This window comes from Artemia franciscana, chromosome 10 (assembly GCF_032884065.1).
Source record: "Artemia franciscana chromosome 10, ASM3288406v1, whole genome shotgun sequence".
Classification (NCBI taxonomy): domain Eukaryota; kingdom Metazoa; phylum Arthropoda; class Branchiopoda; order Anostraca; family Artemiidae; genus Artemia; species Artemia franciscana.
In genome coordinates, this window is record NC_088872.1 from 21496384 (window position 1) to 21517111 (window position 20728).

The 20728-nt window shown below is 34.4% G+C and overlaps 1 protein-coding gene across 1 annotated transcript in view; it reads right to left on the reverse strand.

The window, feature by feature from the left end:
- LOC136031907 (uncharacterized) overlaps window positions 1–6401 on the reverse strand; it is a 57353-nt gene extending 50952 nt beyond the window's left edge. Inside the window, exon 1 of the mRNA XM_065711902.1 lies at window positions 6266–6401. The gene's annotated coding sequence lies outside the window, so the exon portion shown is untranslated. The remainder of the gene's footprint in view (window positions 1–6265) is intronic.
- Window positions 6402–20728: the final 14327 nt, after the last annotated feature.

Consider the following 20728-nt stretch of genomic DNA (forward strand, 5'->3'; position numbering starts at 1 on the left):
TCTTCAGTCTTTTCAATTAAATTCTCATCCTCTATATTTACCTTTTCGTAAACATTAGTTGTGCATAACTCCCTTTTTAAGATATCACAATACAGCTTCTGACAAATTATGGCAAAATTATTATTAGCTTTATCCACTGGCACAATTACAAATTCATTCTTTAGATTAGCAATTGCTTGTTTAATCTTCGCATTATAAAATAATGATTTAGCGTTACTATTTTTTAAGTTAGAATATATTTTATTTCTTACTCTACTAATAATTAAATTCTTCCAACTTTGAAAACTCTCTTTATTTTTATTCTCTTTCTTGCACCACTTATCAATAAATAAATCAAAATCATTTTCCAAGCCATCAATAACACTCGATGGTTTCAAATGATGAGAAAGACGGAAATTAGCCCCTTTATTCATTATAATTTGAAGATCATCTTGCTTTATTATTGACAAGTCCCCTGTTATAACATGTTTGTAAGTAGGATTTACAAATGGGCCAAGTTGCTTACAATTACAAACCGGTTTCCAATTTATATCACTATCTAGTTTTTTAGTATTAAATTATAATGAAAAATAATTTGCCCAATAGTTTTTGAAAATTTATAAGTTAAAACTGGACTATCATTATAATTTAAATTACTAGGAAGGGCCTGTTTCACATGCCGCTGATTTAAAATTTCTGGTAAATTAATATCTTCAATCTGCTTACAAGTAAAATTAATAGGTAAATATAATCTGTTATCCTTATTACTAATCTTATCGAACTTTTTCTTTTTTGAAATAAATTTTGTTTTAGTTAGAATGCAAATTGTATCACATATTACTTTAAAATTATAATCAAGAGCTGTGTTATTCCTAACAATCCAGAAAAGTTTGATTAAATTCCTCTTGGATAAATTATTTAGACACTTTATTACAGAAATCATACCCCTAGATTCAAGTAGCTGGCATAGATCTATAGAAAGCATATGTACATCTAATTCATTTTTTCTATTATTTTTCCTATGTCCTCTCGATCGTTTTTTACGTTTAGCAGGACAAGTAAAAGAAGGATGGTCCATAAAACCATCAATACATTTAACAACAACATGAGACATGTCACTTTTGTAGTTTTTACCTTTTCTAGTTTTTTTTTTATTTTTAATTTTTTAGTTTCCTTTTTCTCCTTTATCTTTCAGTTTTTTTTCTTTTTTAGTTTTTAGTGTTTTTAGTTTTTTTAGTTTCTTATTAGTTTTTAGTTTTTTTTTCTTTTTAACTTTATTTTAAGTTTTTTTAGTTTTTTTCTTTTTTATTTTTTTTGTAGTTTTTACCTTTTTTAGTTTTTTTCTTCTTTTGTATTAATGCTAAAGCCAAGGTTCGAACCTGGAAACTCTCGGACCTAGAACCTGGAACATAACGCTTTACCAACTCAGCTACTTCGGCTTGAATACATTTGCCTTTTTGAGTTTTTTTATTTTATTTTTTTTTATTTCTGCCCTTCGACAATTTGACTCTTAAAAAGTACACTAGAATTTCTGCTTTCCTATCTAATGAGTCCCTTTAGAAGTTTATACACCTACCCTTTAAATAAGAAACCTCATAGGCCCCCAGAGCATAGCTTACAATCTTTCACCAATAGGCTATTGGTAGGGGGGTTTTCATCTTCAAAGACATAATTACTGGACCATTCAACTGGCTCTCTCAAATTTTCATCGGATGTATTTGGGGATTGGATGGGCATAGTGGAGGAGAGCGGGATCTGGTTTCTCTGCAACGACTTTTGACTGTTTAAAAGGGTATTGGAGGTTGGAATTTTCAGTCAAATGAGTCCTATAATGTTTTTCCGACAACTACTCCTATAAGAAGTATCTTGGTATAAAACCTAAGAATAAGGGAGTTTATCTGCCTTCTGATCACTTTGAACCTTAGAAAAAGATCTAAAAATTCAAATTAACCGTTCAACGAGCCCCATCCAAAGTTGATACGACCATCCCTCCTATAAGAAACTTATATATCCCAAGGGAATAACTTAAAAAATTTGCCTTATGGGCTCTTGGGGGTGTCTTCCCCAAATACATAATTTAAAGATCGTTCAACGACTCTAAGCAAAACGACCATCTCAAAATTTTGATTGGATTTGTTTGGGTAAATGATGGGAATTGGGGGCTGGTTGCCTCCAATCACATTCGACTATTAAAAAGGCATAACCCCTTCAATTTCCAATTGAATAAGCCTCTTTTTAAGATTCTGCGACAATTCATTTACGAAGTGCCCTGGTCTAAAACATGTAAAAAAAAATACATTCTGCCCATGTCCCTCTTAACCTAGACAAGAATATAAAGCTGTCTATGATACTCTCAATAGATATATTGATTATCGTTACAGTAATTTTTGGCGTGATTACCATTGCCACAAGCGGTTTTCGATAATTATTCATTTATATTAAATGAATAATTTACATTAATTTACCTATTGTATGTTTGTTTGCTATGATTGTTTATTTAATTTCTGTTCGTTTTGGGTTTCGTTATGCTTCAATAGCCAAATATTTTTGTTCTTTTTAAAATGATTTCCATATTCAACTTAAGCTTTACTCGTTTTAAGAATTATTTCTTCATTTATATTAGTACCTTGAATGTTTTTTGCTGATTGTTTATTTAATTTCTGCTCGTTCTGGGTTTCATTTATTTTTTAATAGTAATGTCTGTTCATTTTGAGTTTGATTAATTATAGTTTTCTATTTCTTCTAATTTTAAGTTTCATTAGGCTTTTACTTTGCTTTAGAAAACCACATTTATGGAAAGTTTTTCTTTTAAATTATTTATCAAAAAATCTACCAGGAACTGTATAATCAAAACCAGTTTTTTCAACTAAAAGTAATGAGAAACGATAAAACTTAAAACCAACAGAAATTATTACGTGTATGACAGGGCTGCCCCCTCCTCAATACCTTACTCTTTACGCTATAGTTTGATTTTTGTCCCAATTCTTTAAGAACGACTACCGAAATACAAGGAACGTCTAATTAAAGCAATAAAAAGCTTTTTAGAAGCACTACAAACCTTTAGCGTGAGGAGTTGGTATCCCGTGTAGCCATACTAAGCCACAAATAAAAAAAAATTTTTAAAGATGACTGATAAATCTCACTGATAAATAATTTAGATTGTGTTTAAAGAAAAGCGCAGTATCTGTATGCTCTAATTTGGGTGTTTGGATTCTTCATATGGTGTCTTCACTACAAACAAGAGTATGTTTACTGCAGATTGCTTAAATTACAGTAGAATCAGTCAGATACGTTTCGAGGAATTTATTTTGGCCTTCGGGGAGCGTAAGAGGAGGGCGCTTAAAAACGAGAAAGGCAGAAAGTCAGGGAATTCTATTGAAAACACAAAATGGTAGAAAATTCAAAAAAATATCGTGATTAGGAGGGGATGGTGGCCTGAGATTTTCACATGTCTAAGTTGGGCGAAGACCATTTTCTAAAATTTTTGAAGTTACTATTATTAAAAATTAACTCAGATCATATATTTTTCAATGTATTTCTGAACAAGGTTTTAACTCGTCCATTGGTCGAGACATATCAGAAGTGGTTGAAGGGCTCATAACCCTTCACCGGGGGGGGAGGCATCACGTTTAACCTCCCCCCCCCCGAAAAAAAAATTGTTCCAACTTGAAAAAAGTTACAAAAGTGCATATACACAAATTTTGACATATTTGACTCCATTTTTAGGGGTTTCGGGCTATTTTTTAAGATTATCTTAAACTTGTTTTTGAAATAAAATTTTTATTTTAAGAATAATCGAGATTATAGTTACCATTCCTGAATAAAATAGAAATGACAATTTTTTAACAAGCCATTTTTTATAAAACACATTTTTATTGTTTACTAGCTGTTGGGGTGGCGCTTCGCGCCACACCAACACCTAGTTGGTGGGGCGCTTCGCGCCCCCCAAGCCCCCCCCGCGCGCGTAAGTCGTTACGCGCCATATTAGTTACGCGCCATTGTAGTTGTGTCCCTGTGTCCCACCTGTGAATAGAGATAGATATAAATATATGTTTTTAACTACGTAAAACATGCGAATATACAACATTCTTCGCTGTCCCATTGTCTGTGCATATAAATAGATTGTCAGGTTTACAGACTCTTGAACATGCAACATATAATTGTCCATGGGAAAAACAATCCGTATTCAGATCTATACCTCATTATTCTAATGATGTGTCCCTGTGTCCCGGTCGTCATTTATATTCCCTGTGTCCCGGTCGTCATTTGGGTCCCAGTGTCCCAGTTTGTAATTTCTCTTTGAGTGTCCCGGTCGCATTTATATATCCCGCCTGTGCCCCCGGCGTCCATGGGAAAAACATTATTTCTGGGATGTTCACTTCTTTCTCCTTTGGGATTTTTTCACATTTTACTCCCCCTCATGTCACTGAATGTGGTTGGGATTTAAAATGAGAGTTCTAAAGCACATGATACTTCTAAAGATCACCCGTTCACAAGTTCCAATTATCTAATTTTCCAATTTTCCGAATTTCTCCCCCCCCCACTCCATCGAAGAGAGCAGACCTGGTCTGGTTATTTCCATCATATATCTTGAGCTTGTACCTATTCTTCCCACAAGTTTAGTCCTGATATCTCCGCTTTAAGTGTTTTCCAAGATTTCCGGTCCCCACCACGCTGGCTCCTGATACGCCTGCCAAATTACATGGTCCTAGCTTACCTGGAAGTGCCGAAAGTAGCAAAACCGGGATAGACAGACCGACAGACCGACTAAGTTTGCGATCGCTATATGTCACTCAGAAGATATCAAGTGCGATAAAAACCGTTCCATTCGGTAGATAGACAGACTGTATGCGACCAATGCGACGCAGAGATCGTTGAATTCAAACAACAAGACTAATAATAGAATTTCCAAAAGCAATTCAACACAAATTTAAAAACTTGGTAATGTGCCAAACTTTGCGCTAAGTATTCGCTATTTTTGGAGTTACAATAAAGGACGTAAGAAAAAAGTCTAATTCCTTAGAAATATATGTCGGTTCTAGGATTGTTACAATCATAGAAGCTGACGCGATAAATTCTAAAGAGAAGTCAAAACTCAAGGAAAGTTCAGCTATTAAAGTTTAAAACCACGAATTTTGCACACATGGGTAATTTGTTATTGTAACTGTGTAAGGTTATACATATTGACAGGAATATATTCTAATAAAATAGCATATGTCTTTCATAGATTTATAAATGGGCATAAATTTAATTAAAACTTCTTCCAAAAAAAAAAATTCAAAGGAAAGTAAAGAGCAATTTTAAACCAAAGACAGACAGAAATAAAGCCAAATAACAATTAGAGGAAACAACCAACAGCTATAACTATTAAGGTGAAACTTTAAGGAAATATTGAGGGGTAGGTTGATAAAAAGCAAAAGATACTATGTGCACCTACGTTGTCACAAGGGCGTAGTTGCAATATATCAAACACGGCTAAAGGTATCAAGCAGAAATTTACTGGAGATTTTGAATCAAATCAAAAGACGGAATATGCATCCTGCCTGTCAAAGTGGTGAATCTGAAATATATCAGGAACGGGTAATAAGAAATGTGGGCTTCAAACTTAATCAGGTCATTAAATTGGAACATTTGAAGAATGTTCAGAGGGTTTTTCTAATTAAATGAAAATCACACTATGTGTATCTGGGTTATATGGGAACTGGAGGGGGTAACCCCCCCTTTCATTTATCAACCTTTTCGGTTCGTAATAACCTTATGTTTCCCCTTAGCATAATTGGAATAAAAAATGTATATATTTAATTCACAATATGATTCAGAATTATTTCAATGTTCTGATTGAAATAATTTACAACATCTCAAACTTTATATTTAAAAGTTGGTGACGGAGGAGGGAGAGTATGAAAAATTTCACTGGTTTAGTCGCTGGTGTCTCCAATCATAAGAGATTTCAAGTCATTACATCTTGTTTAAACAAAATGGAAAAAGGGCTACCTTTTCTACTAAGTGTAACCGTTGCACGTAAGCTTAAATAACTTCTTCATATTATTTGTAACTTCGGGACTTCACCTTTTGAATAACTTGGATAATATCTTTGCATCAAACCCCATTTGAATTTTAACTATTTTAATGACGGGATAAATTCTAGCTTACAGAAGGGAAACCTATGGAGGAGACCCCCCATAATTAGCATAATTTTTGCTTATTTGAAGTTTTACAATTCACATATATTCGAAGTTTTATAATTCAAATGGAATTTCAAGCAAAATTCAAATAGGTTACTTACAACCAAATGTTTGAATATCCTGAGCGATTTCGATCCTTGCATTAAAAATATGAAAATCTTGTTTTTTGGATCATATTTCTCCAATACTATTTTTACTTCACTCTTGATAGTATTATTTGCATTGTGATAAGTTTTTATCTTGTTTCCTTGAGATATGTTTACTTTTATGTTGTCATCCTTCCTTTGATTAAACAGAAAACTTGTTTTTTTAACGGTGAATAAAAAAAACATTAAATATCTTACTTACTTGCTTAATCCTCATGCCGGGGTGGCATTGAGAGCATCCTTACCCTTCAATCTCCCATTCAAGTGTCTTCAGGCAGTGGCAGAACATGTATGAGTTGTTGAATTGTCTGCTGAGAAGCTTGGTATAAAAAAGGGTAATTGGGAAGTAATACTTATACTTCACAGGCGATCATTGATTGCCTATTAGATTAAACAGTGTGGAGGCAGTACTGCACAGCTCCATTTGCAAGCCAAGTATCAGCTCTGTACAACAAGAAAAAACAGACTGAAGTTCCAAGGATCATCATTGAGGTAGCTTGATCATTAAATGTTTCCAAACATTACTCAGCCTACTAAACACGGCAGAGACATTTGCCGAGAAGGAACAGATTCATGCTCAAAGCAGCCCTCCAACGATATAACAGTACCAAGGTAGACGATATGGTTAACCACTTCGATTTTGCTTTCAGAGATCGATTAATTTGATTTTTTAGCTTCAGATCTTGGCAACACTACCACAACTATTTCTTCGTCCAGTTAATGGCTAGTCCGGTTGTGGCAGATGGATCTTGAAGCTTGTAAATAGTCATTACTAGCTGTTACTTGTAGTCGACGACAAATGTTATGTCATATTGGTGACCACTCTGTCCCGGTAGTTTAGTCAAAAGCTCAGCTTTCGAGTGGTGACAGTCATAACATGGTCCGTAATACAGTTGAATAGCTCAGGAGCAACTCAGCTGTCTTGCCTGACTCCTGTTCTTATTGGATATCTGTTTCTTAGCTTATAGAAATTATTTCATACATAGGATGCGGGATCCCGTTTCCTTCTTGCCTCCTGTATCTTCTTCAATTGAAGTTGGAGTGTGATTAGAACTAATATTTCGAATTAGTCTTTAAAGTTTGTTGGTTGATAAGTAGAGGAGACAAAAGTCTTAGCTGGTGTTAATTCAAAGAGTACGTTAGTCTTTTTTGTTCTTGCTATTACTTACGTATGAAATAATATTTATCTTCAAGTTCATATTTGTAAATTCTCAGATAGATTTGACTGTGTATAACTAGTAAATAGTCATGCTTTTCAAAATTTGAGACGATGAACAACCGTTTGTCCATTCAATACTTAACTGTTAGAGCTAATTATTCTTTTTTCAAGAACAAAAAGAATAAGATTGAAAATTTCAGATTCATCATCGATGAGACCAATTGTGAACCGTCGGTGCTTATGAATGATATTGATTACTATAGGATGAGTGATCGTTGCTCAATTGGTATTGAGCAACGATTTTTTTAACAGAGAAAACAAAAAGGATATCTTCTTTTAATTGCACGGACAACAATCTCCTGCTGAATATATTATAAAGATATTTGGGACCACACCAACTGAGCGTCCTAAATCTTGTCAAGCCTTCGATACTTACTGATGAATTGATCGTTATATCTTTGGAGGCTTATAGAGCCTGACTGAGACATATTAGTACTCCCCATGACAAATGCGGTTTTCTTTGGTTTTCGAGATGAGAGATAGTAAACCTCCAGTTTTGGTTTTCTTCTGTTAACATTCCAACGTTACATTTTTACAATAATTCTGCTGTCATTTTCAAGGAGGTTTGAGCTCTCATTTTGTTTCCGTTATTATAAATTATCATTTGGATGAATAAAAAAAAAATTATTAACACTTTCAAACCAGTGTCTATTGACAACATTTTCGTTTTAAACAGTTTCTTCGAAGTCATTTTTTGAGATTTTTTGTTTGTTTGCTAATATGGCTCGAGGTTTGGTCCTTACTAGACTGTGACTAAAACCACAAAGATGATTGTAGTGTTCACATAGTGCCTGTTCATTTAGTATGGACTATAAATATTTTTAGCCCTACCAAACGTTACATAGCAAAATTTGGTTGGCTCTCCCACAATTTTCATAGATCCCTTGTCCAAAACAATCGTTCCTTAGTAAAAAAAAAATATAATAATAAACAAAAACTGGCAGTTATCTGAACCTTACTCTAGTAACTTCTATTTTGAAAAAATGCAAGATTTCGTATTTTTCATAGATAGCGGTATGAAGTCTCTTTTGGAATAACGCGTTAAGAAAATGCACAATCTAGAAATCTAGAAAATGCAATATGCTACCTAAGATCATATCAGGTTCGTGACAAAGAAACTTCCTGTTGGTCAGTTTTGACAAAACTCATTTAAGCGATTTTATCTATAAGCCACCTTTCAAGTAAAATTAGGGGTTGTAAAAGAACATAAAACTCCCATGCTTTCACAGAAGAGCTATAACCATTACGAAATATTTTGTTTGAAATAAAAAATAATTGATCGCCTTATGTCAAATTCGATTAAAATCATCGAACTCTTATTTACAAGTAACTCTTGTGTTTCGAGCGCATTATACCTGCACACACATACCTGCATATCAAGGAATTCTCCCAACGAGATTATTCCGCGACCCACTCTGAAAAATTTGTGGTTAAACATGACATTTTTGTCTATTATTCTCCTTCATCAGAAAAGCTTTTAATATAATATAACCTAGAGTCCTCTCGGATAAAGTGTTTTTCATGTAACTCCCATTTTTGAAAAAAAAACTCCTTGACATCCTCTCCCCTAAAGCCCTGTACCGCTGTTTATAAGTAAAACAGGTACCAATATTAGAAGATCCCTTTTCCATCTTCTGAGTTGTTGAGACTTGGTGACAGAAGACGTCAATGCCAAACTACAGCGATACGTGGTGTTATCTAGTTCCCAATCAAGTAAGATTTTTATCTTTTTTTTTAAGCCTCTGAGGGCAAAGGCGTTCATTGTCGGATGCTATGTTTTTGGTAGAAGTGTTTAGAGCAGATTAAACAGCATGAATCTAAATAAAGACATGATAGACTAGAATAAAAGGAATTAAAGTCTTGTTCAATCTTGTTCAGTTTCTTTTAATAAATTCAGATACATATATAAGAATATAAAACACACTATACACAATACAATTTAAACAAAAACAGGAAATGACAGAAATACTAACATTGGTCTTAGTAATATAGAATACAATAAATGAAGCAAGTCTTAGGAAGATTAATATCAACTTTTTTCACTCCCACTATTCAAGTAAAAAACTATTTTGGGCTCTATTTTACCTTGCTAAACGATACAATACGTTTTCTGTACTAAGCCATTTTACCTTAGATACTGGCTAGCCAGCTAATTCAAATACTGTCTAAACTACTCAAAAATATAAGGAATTCAAAGTATTTAAATTCAGGGTGTTAAACTAAAACGGAAATCCAAAGGAATATTTGATGAAAAACTTCCTCATTCTTCTAATAGATAAACATGCTAGGATTCTCGCACCTTTCTCGCTAGGCTGCCCCTGCTCCTTCTATATAAGATACTAACTAGCCCCCGCAGAATCAAAAATAAAACTTTACCAGCGAGGTATCACACAAACAATAATTCGCTCTAGGCCAATAGTTATCTGAGCAGTGCTTCTATCTTCATACAGCAGGTCCAGGTTCCACCTCATTTGAGATCTGAAATCAAATTGTTACTGGGAAATGTTTTAACCATAAGCTCCCCAAAGTAATTATATGAGCAGTACTTATATAAGCAGTAATAATTATTTCGCACAAAAAATAATTTGCTCTAGGCCAGTAGTGATTTAAGCAGTGCTTATAACTTCTTATAACAGGACCAGGTGCCAACTCACTTGGTATGGGAAATTTTTTAACCATATGCTCCCCAAAGTAATTATATGAACAGTACTTATATAAGCAGTAGTAATTATTTCATTTATAAGTGAAAAGCTTGCTACATATGAGTCAACATACTAATTAGTGTGACATGCCCAACAGAACAGACAAACCGATTCATCACGGTTAACTTCACCACTAAATCGAAGTGGTGATGTTCAAAACCACTAAAAGATGGCAAATAAGCAATGCGTTGTCTACAATCAACACTAATTGTTTCAATTTTATATGGTTTTAAATTGTTATTACGTTGAATGCGTTATTTTCATGCTTTTTGTGTAGACTGAGAACACTTGAGAAACAGTCTAAATGTCTTCTATTCGATTTGATTCAACTGAAACGTTGTTTTAATTGTAGCACATTAGTTTCCGACTGTAAATTATTAAAAATAGGATTCTACCTTACTAAGTTTTATTTAAGTGGCCCAAGCCAAGCAAAACCTACGGATATTTGGAAAAAGGCATGTCTAATATGATATCAGACGGTAAGAATGCATTTTGAGTGTCTACAGAAATTAGTTGAGCCAAACCAATTGTTTGATGATGGCATTATAAAAAACGCAAAATAATTTTCCCTCTCCCAAATTACTGCAAAATTTATGCTGCAGAGCTTAACTCTGTTGGAATTCCCAGTACCACATATGCATAAGCTAAGCTAATAACTCACCCCCAACTCTTGTGTAATATCTCTCTTTTGACATATTATATGCTAAAATCCTAAAATCCCTTTAAAAAAGAAACAAATTAAACTAGGATCCTTGCTAGAACAATTCAGTCTAACAATTCACACTCTTGCAACCTGTTACTGTAAACAAAACCTCGAATACCAATCACTAATTTAAGAGAAAAATCTAATTTTCTCTGTTTCTTTATATATATAAAGAGTTGCTTCTTTGTCATGAAATATAGAGGAAGTGTTTGACCACGTTTTTAACATCTTAAGAAACTTGGTGTAATCTTTAGGTTAAATATATTAAAGTTGTGACTTCAATAATAATAAAATGAAAAAAAAAGTAGTAATTTTTTGACTGCCTGGTTGCTCTATAGGTTTCAACTGCGAAAGGCATCAGGATTTTTATTTTCATATCAAAGCTTGTTTTTATTTGTTTGCTTATTTGAATGGATGAAATAAAAATAATTAGTCAAAATAGGAAAAATTAGTTTTTTAGATGCCATGAGCTAAAACCTTCCCTCGTATTTCCTTTTAAGAATTCAAACGAGCTTTATTCATTCAACATGTTAGAACTATCCACTACAACAAACTTACAGAAGAGTATTTCAGTAACTACCTTTTCAGTGCCTGTCACTCTTAATATTGCTCATGGGTATCACGAGAATTAGTTTCAGAATTAAAAAGAATATCAACTCACTTTGTTGATTTATAGAGTCTGACTATACGTTAAGTTTTTCAATTGACATGTAACAAGAGATTTATAAATGCATTTTTACATGATTCTTTGTATCTCTGAAGGACTTTAGAACGTCCAAAACTATGCCCTTATGGTTTACACAGTTTTTTTTTACAGTGTTATAATGGATATTAGTAGAGAACAATCCTCTTTCATTCCTATTTCATTTCATTTTTATTACTTTTGGTATTAACTAAAAACATGAGATTAATCTACTGCTAGTTTGGTTTTCAGTCTATACAATTGTAATAAAATAGTTTTAAAAATTGTGTGAGCTTTTTACTCTGCAAAACAGGGTGCTGGTCCTTTGGCCTTTGTTTCATTACTTTTAAATCAGTGGTATCGTCTTCAAGCAGCTTGTTATTTCTATGGCGAGTGTACTCCTGTCGACTCAGCTCTTTAGAAAACAGTGTCTGAAATCTTTGGAAAGATATTTGTTCATGTTTATATACCATAAATCAGCGGGAACCTCCGGCAGTATTCCTGTTTTGATAAAGTCTTCAGCATGAGCTTCTGCTTTAGCCAATCTCATAGCAATGGAATCACAAGCCCCTTTATCAAGTTAATCAAAAAGAGCAATATTGAGATTTTCAATTTGACTTGGCATAGCATTGGATAGGCACTTAGCAAAAATATTGCTAAGGCTTTCTAGATTCCAAGACAATGTGCAAGAGGGCATCTTAATCTTCAATTTAGCATAATTGGAGAGAGATACAAGCACGGATTTTGGTGGCACAAGTCATGCGTCTAAGATCACAGAAAATTGATCAACATCCAAATCACCTCCACTACAAGTTGCAGAGAGAATGTACTTGCAACTCAGTTTCGGGGGAAAAATTAGTACATTTCAGTACATTTGATATTCCGACCTATTTATGGCTTATACAACACGGGTGTCACCAGGGTGCAAATAAGGATTGTGATAAATCAAGACCTAAAAAATAAGAAATCATTTTAAACTAGTGAAAGGAACAGAGTCAGGTTTTTTTTACAGCTAGCTTTATCAAATAGTATATTAACCAAAGAAGAAAATATCGAAAGCAAAAACGAATTTAAAAACAATTCAAGCCACTAGGAACAGGGAATATATCCACATACAAACACTTGAAGAAGACAAAAATAATTCATTTGTTTGTTAGTCCTGTTAACAGGACAAAATGTTAGGACTGTCAGTGGAAGACACAAAATACGATGGTTTTGGAGAAAGCTAAAAATATTGTAAATTTAAATGTCTTATTCATCCGTTAACAAGCTCACTTAATATACTAATAAGATGATATTCCTCTGAAAAAAAGGAAAGATTGTGATCGTAACATAGATTGATCTGTCTAAGGCACCCAATTTTTCTGGTGAAAGTTATTTTATTTGTCATTTATTATTACTCATAAGAAAATAATTTTTGGTCTCCTTGTAAAACTTATTCCTGAGCAGAGTCCCTCAGCAGTTTGTTCTCCACACTTACACTTGCGCACAAATATAAGAAAATCCAAACATATTTGAAAACACCCTGAAGGCGTTTTTTTATTTGTTTACTAAAAACTGAATTTTGTCTGCGATTAAAGGATACCAAAGGCTAATAGTCACAATAGCATGGAAAAAAAGTACAAATGGTTGTAAATGAAGGATTTAATGCTTTGAAAATCGATGAAACGAGCAAGCTAGCAATTCAGAAACCCTGCATCTGTCCTGAAGAGGCTAAGCCTAAAAGCTTGATCGAATTCTTTGCTGGAAGGAAGCACCTCTTTTGGGTCAGAATTGCATCGAAAACTAAATCACACCAATGAATAGAATCACAATGAAGGATTTAATCCTGTCTAAATGGGGTTGATTCATGTAAATCAGCCCCAACACAATTAATGCAAGGAAACAATTAAAAACCAATACATTGCCCAATTAAATACAAGGAATATAAAAAACACGGTTACCATTACACTAGCTAAGCCTTAATGTACTCCATTTTTAAGCAGCAATCGAAGTTTATCCGTAACACTATATTCCAAACGCAATACTCAGCAAAGTCTCTTTTGAGACAAAAAAAAACACTCCCCCCCCAAGACTGAACTAGGAATGTTTTTGTCACTCTGAGGTAGAATATGCCAAACAAGAAGACCATATTTGTGAATTACAAAAGATTCCTAAATGGTGCTCCAAAACAGGATTGCCACCTGCAGCGGAAAAGTAATACTTTAGCACTATTAAAGTGAGTTATATGACTGTAGCACAAAAATCGCTGTGTCTCACGTAAATAATGATAATTGTAGTACTTGTGAAACTGACCGTGGTGACAACCCTGCTCCTATGCCCAAGAATTACATTGCACACTTTCCACACACTGTGATCATGATAATCTTCACCTATATCGACCAATTTTAAAAAGCAGGAGTTGTCAGATGTTTCATATATTTAAATAGAAAATTACAACTTGGTAATTAAAAACTTTAGATATTTGCCCAATTGGTAGGTCTGGTGAGCCGTATGGAGACATACAAGTAGACTACCACATATACTGTAAAACAATAAGAAAAAGCACAGGGAAAACGTAAAGCTACAAACAGTAAAGAGGCCATAGCGGAATTACAGCTTGCCGAAGAACACATTGATAAAAAAAAACATTCATAAGGAATTAAAAATAGGAGCTTTAAGTATCGTCATCAGTTTTTCAACTGCACAAAAATACCTGAATACATAAACAAAAGACCTTACCTTAGACCTTAGATCCTCCTGAGAAATCGGTGGTGCATAGGGCGTCGACAAAGTCTGTCCATTCATCACGAAGCTGTGCGGCTGCGTTGATATATTCCCAGTGCGGAGTGAGGAAAATTTTTGTCCTTTTGAGGTCCCGATCATACTGCCTCCGCAGTGTGTGTTTTGGTCGGCCTCGTCTTCGTCTTTCTTCAGGCTGCCATTGATACACTCTTGAGGGCAGTATGTCTTCGGGAATGCGTAGAAGATGACCCAAATATGTCCATCTTCGTTTAAAACTTCGGTCACTATGGGCTGGTTTGTTTACAGCCGGATTTCCCTATTGGTAATTTTCTGATGCCAACTGATTTTGAGGATCCTTCGAAAGCAAATGTTTTCGAATCCAAGGATACGTTTCTCAAGTTGTTGGTTGAGTTTCCAACATTCACTGGCGTACATCAATATAGACAACATATTTCTGTTGAACAGGTGCAATTTTAAACGAAGTGAGTATTTGTTGCTTCTCCAAATTGGTGTTGGTCTGTTGAAGGCACCTGATGCTTGTCCAATCCTTCTCTTGATTTCAAATCTTACATCGCCAGTATTTTCTATCCAGCTTCCTAAGTATTTAAATTCTTGGACCTGTTCAACAGATTTATCGGAGCATTGAAGAGTTAGGGGGGAGCCAGATGTAAGCATACTTTTTGATTTATCGACGTTGATCGAAAATCCGACCTCTCGGGTTTTTTCTGAGATTTCATCAAATAGCAGCTGTAATCGATCTTTGGCGTCTTCTAGTAGTACTATATCATCTGCAAAGTCAAGATCTGCAAGTTGTTTGTTGTTGACGTTTACTCCATAGCCCGTAGACAGAAAAAAAAGAGTGAGACACATTTCATTGACATCCCCCAAAAGTTGACAAAACGATAAAATGGACTCGACTGGCTAACTTACACAAAATAGCGAACTATAGATCTGAAAGCCCAAAACACTAGCCAGAACCAAAGAGCTGCATTTAGCACATTTGTGTGAGACATATTCTTCTACGACCTGGGGTCAATGCTTATGTCTCAAATAGTATCTGCAGAGACAATAGAAATCATGACTAGGCTGTGATTTGGGTTGGTTACAGATCAGAGAGCACCACCATTTTTCTTCTTTCCATTGATAATTGCATGTTTCAAGAATTTCAACCTGGTTTGCAAGGATGCAACGCCAAAGAGGATCCAACTATGTGTTTTCCGTCCAGTGCTTAATGAAACAGGTAAAACTTCCATAGGAAGAACCAGTATTAGAATGTATCGACAGTCAAGATAGCCACGTGTCACTACAACTTGTGAAACCTTAAAAACAACTGTGTCAACATCTTAAACTTCTTTTTGCACTGTTCATATTACTTGAAGCTACTCAATATCTTAGTTCGGTAGATCTATTGACTGTTTCCAATGGGTACCGGTATAAATCTTGGGGGAAGGGGAACAGGAAGGGTCGGATGGTTTGCACCCAACCAACCTTAGCACTCCCTACTGAAGGCAGAGAATCAGAAAAAAAGTACCTGCACTACGCAAACAATTGATCTGCATACAAAACAGTATTTTTTATAGATGAGCATACTAAAAACTCTTATCATTTTCCTTTAAATGTTTTTGTATCTGATAATATAGCTACAAGATTTTCATTCAAATATTAGATACTTGTTTCCTGCACGATTCTGTAAGAACTATAAGAACTATTCAGTATTCAAAGACTTCCCACGCCCGTCTATTTTCAACTAACAGATGGGACAAAACGAACGCAAGAGCATTGCTTAAAAACGAAGGTAACACTCTCCTTTAACTTAGTTCATAAAGATAGTATGATCAGACAGAATGTTATCAAAATAAATGGGTTTTCGAATGTTTTCTGAATACGAATCCTAGATTATTGTTATTATTATTACCATAGCTCAGGCTTCAAAGGATTTTTGTTCTAAACTAGGGTTGCAGGGTTTTTGCTCAGAATGAGATGCAAGTAAAAACCACTGTATAAGAATAGGTAAAAGTTTTTGCTCAGCAAGAGATGCAAGTTAAAAAACATTGCATAAGAATAACAACTGAACTTAGCATTTCAGTGACCCTTATGTTTACCTTTTACTGACATGGGCAGTTGTCCACTGCAAAAAAACACAATTGCGATCCGAGAAGGCTATGCTTCGATACACCCATTCGGATTATATTCACCAAACCAACATAATTTGTTTTCTTTTTATATAAAATAATTTTTCTTTAGAAACGAAGATTAAAATCGCAAGAAAATACTTTTGAAGGTGTTTTTTTTTTTTTGCAGCCCTACAATTGTGATTATCACTATATAGTGAGAGAAATAAATGGGATGAATATGTTCCCATTGGACAGAAGCTTCATTTTGCTCAATCTGATTTGGGAGCACTGTATCTTCTACGGATGGTCAAGAATATGCAACATTGAAAATATTTAGACTATGAAACATATACAGACAAGAGAAATTACATCTCGATTCAGCCATGATAAAAAAGTTTCTAATCTGCGAACAGTCCCTTTCTCTTATTTATTTATTGCTGTATTACTTTATGACAGGCTGACGGCCTCATATCTATATTTACCTATTTTATTTATCTGCTCTTATTTACCAATTTTTTTGTCGACCGTTTGACCAGTAGCCTTCACCTACGGTCAAACTCAAATATTTAATCTATTGCAAAACCGGATCGAAGAGGACTGCCCTTAAAAGTAAATGTTAGAATAATATTTGGGGGATTTCTAATTCACAATTTCTGGACGACAGATAGAGATTCTGGGCAACAGATAAAGATAGAGACCCTGCTACTCTGATTTGAATTATCTTCTTTCCTTTGGTATCACCATTCTTTCTTTTGAAACTAGCATTTCTATTAACACGAGGTACAGCCTCTTGTGTGAATTAACAAGATTTACCGTAAGTTTTTTTTATTTCCAGATTTACACTTTGTTGCCCAAGACATGATATTTCATCAGCCAGGAAGAACTCTCCCGTTCGACGTCTTTCCACTTTATATTTATTTTACCTGTTTATTTAAATAATCTTTTTAAAATGAAATACCTTGTCTGGGGAGATCGTGAGTTCTAATAGGCCTTTGGAAGCAGATTGACTGTTGCCACAGTAGAAAGAGAAGTGAACCTATATGCATAGTGGCTACTGGTGACACGCCACCATATTCAAAGAGCTAGCAGTAGCTTACCTACCCCATAAGGGTAGTCCCCTACATCAAATTTCATGGATGACGGAAAATATTTCCATAAACATATTTAAAAACACTATAACATGGAGGATTTCCATAATACAGAAAAATTTAACTTTTCTTTTCTTATTAAACAGATAAAATATACGACCCTATAAGAAGTTTATAAGCTAAAATCAAAAGAGCAATTAGAAATACTCCGCTATCCAGACCTGTTTTTGTAATGTGGGCCTTTTAAAAATTATTAACATAAACTCTAGCCGAAAATGTTTATTGCAGAAATTTTTTTTTAATTTCAGTTCTTTTAAAAAAGAAAACCGAAGACCCAATATCCTACACAGAATCTAATCACTATGGAAAATACCAAAATACTAAAAGATTTCTTTATAGCACTAAATACCCAAAGGAGGAAATAGAAACTTCAGAAAATATGGCACAAAACTGTGAACAATCATTGCATCCTTATGATCACTTTACAACAGGCTGACGTCCTCATATATTTATTTACCCATCTTGTTTATCTGCTCTCATTAACCAATTTTATTTGTCTCGACCGTTGACCGGTTAACTTTACCCCAACGGTTAAACACACATCTCTAATTTATTGCAAAACCGGATGGAAGAGGACTCTTCTAAAGTGTGAATGTTAGACACATATTCGGGAAGTTCAGATTCACAATGTCTGGACGACAGATAGTTATAACATCCTGCTACTCTGATTTGGCTTATGTACTTTCCTATTGGATCATATTTCTTTCTTTGGATCCTAGCATTTCTATTAACATGAGAAACAGCCTGTCGTGTGTATAAACAGGATTTAACATATGTTTTTTCATTTCCGGATTTATATTTCATCGTCCAAATCACGACATTGCATCAGCCAGGAAGAACTCTCCAGTTCGACTTCTTTCCACTTCATATTTCTTTTACCTGCTTTGTTTACACACTCTTCTTAAGGCCGTGATTAAGTGAACATGAAAACATCGAGGTTCAAAATTGAAGTTAGGGTAGCCTTCTGTTTTTCAATTCTCTAGAGACCGTCGATTGTCAAAAACTCTTTAAATGGCTCTTATTCATTACCATAAATAGCAGGTTAATTATACCAGCTTGTCAATCCAGTCTCTAGGGGTGTTATCAGCGATCTGAAACAATTGTTTCTGGTAAAAAACCTGTAAAAATTTCAGGTAGCTGAAAATATCCTATGGGACTGTTCGAAAACAGGAAAATACATCGAAAAATAGTTGCAATCATCTTACAGGCTATTGTTTTCTGCTCATGATAGTACCGATTTTGTTCTAAAAGCAAAGATATTGCTTAGAATACAGAATACACTTGTGAAAAAGAGCTAGATATTTTCTAAGATTTGTAAGAAATTAGAGGAAATAGAGCAAGATCTCTAGAAAACATTTTGTAGAAAATCCTGCATCTTCAAGAAGCTACGACCTAATATTAAAAGTGGTATCTTCCGCCAATGAATACTTGAGTACTTTTTAAATATAAATTTTCAACTTTAACATGGGATTCTCGAGTTCCATCAGTTCACTTAATTACGGCCTTAAAGTAAAATTCCTCGTATGGAAAGATCGTGAGTAGGAAACAGATAAACCGTTGCCATCGTACATAGAGAAGTGAACTCATACGTATTGTGGCTACTGGTGACACGTTACCATACTCAAACAAGTAGTAGTCACTAACCCATCTCATAAAGGGTGGCCCCTTACACAAGTTTACTATTATAATAGCAATTTGTGTAAATTGGAAAATCATTCCCTGCCGCTGAAATGATTTGTATGCCTAATCTGAATATGCTTTCTGCATATAGTGTGCATATAATTTCTATGCCTATTCTAAATATCTTTTTTTGCATATAGTGTATATTCGTATAAAATGTGTATCTTTACTACAATTGTAAATTAGTGTTGTCTCATGAACGGCACTTCAGCACGGAAACTTTAGACTTTAACACGGAAACATACATGCGAAAAAAAACAGGAACTTTTTCAAATTAATAGATCACAGAACATAGAAGAAATTTTCTCTGATATTTACCAATTTCCTAATAGTTTTTATTTTCAAAGCATGTTTAGTACCATAGAAAGGAAAGACAACTAAGCGGTCTGAGGTTTAAAAGAAACTACTATAGTAAGTGACGCAGGACCCGTGTAGAACATGTTTTTTTTTTCAACCCTTGTTAAAAATTATGTATATATTTTAACTTACTAAGAAGTGACTATGGAAAACTCAATATTTGAATAACAAATCCTGATGATATTTTGGGAGGTTTAAAATAAAACATTTCAGTTTTAACAAAACTTGCTGAAATTTTCATGGATATAAGGCTTAAGCATAAGACTTCATCCGAAAATGAAACAAGTCTAGCTATAATCTAGCACTCAGGACGGGGAGATGTGCTATAAAATCTTGTACTAATAATGACTGTCTGGAGTCTCCATATATGAGTCTAATTGAATGACAAATAGGAGTTATTATTATTGTGAAGCCTCTTCGGTGTCTCATATCACATAAATTTTCAAGAGGGGGACTTTGGATCCTACCCTCAACACAACAGAGACTGGGAGATAAGTTGAAAGTCAAACTTTACATATATTTACAACTAAATTAGAACTTCAAGAATTAAACAAATCTGAGTCTTAAAAACCTGCTAAGCATAAAAATTTGCGATTAGAGTCTCAATGGCTGAAATCCTTACGCCAGAGGCTTGTAATTCAGATTGTGGAACTCCCTACCCAGCTGAGTAATTTTCTTATCTTCCCGCACTGATATTACAGTTAGTGTTGGTATGACTATTGTATTGCCTGTGGAGGGGGATAAGTACCACGGTGTTTTGATTGAGGTTCTAAAACCGGTGTCATCACTAATAAACATATACTTTGTGGGGGACGAGTCCTTCGGTTGATATTAAAATGACGACACATCTCAATATTCTTTCCTAACTCCACCAGGATTCGGCGAAAAATAATCGCATAGAGTCATAGCAAATAGCTCACTTTGGTACCTATTGTCATATCATTTCCAATGTCTTCACACAAACGATGAAGTCTGAACACGAGCTCTGAAGTCTAAAAGCAAACTTCAACTGACCCTGAAGCCTAAACACAAACTTTAACTAACTCTGAACTCTAAGAACGGACTTTGAAGTCTCAGCAAAAACTAGCT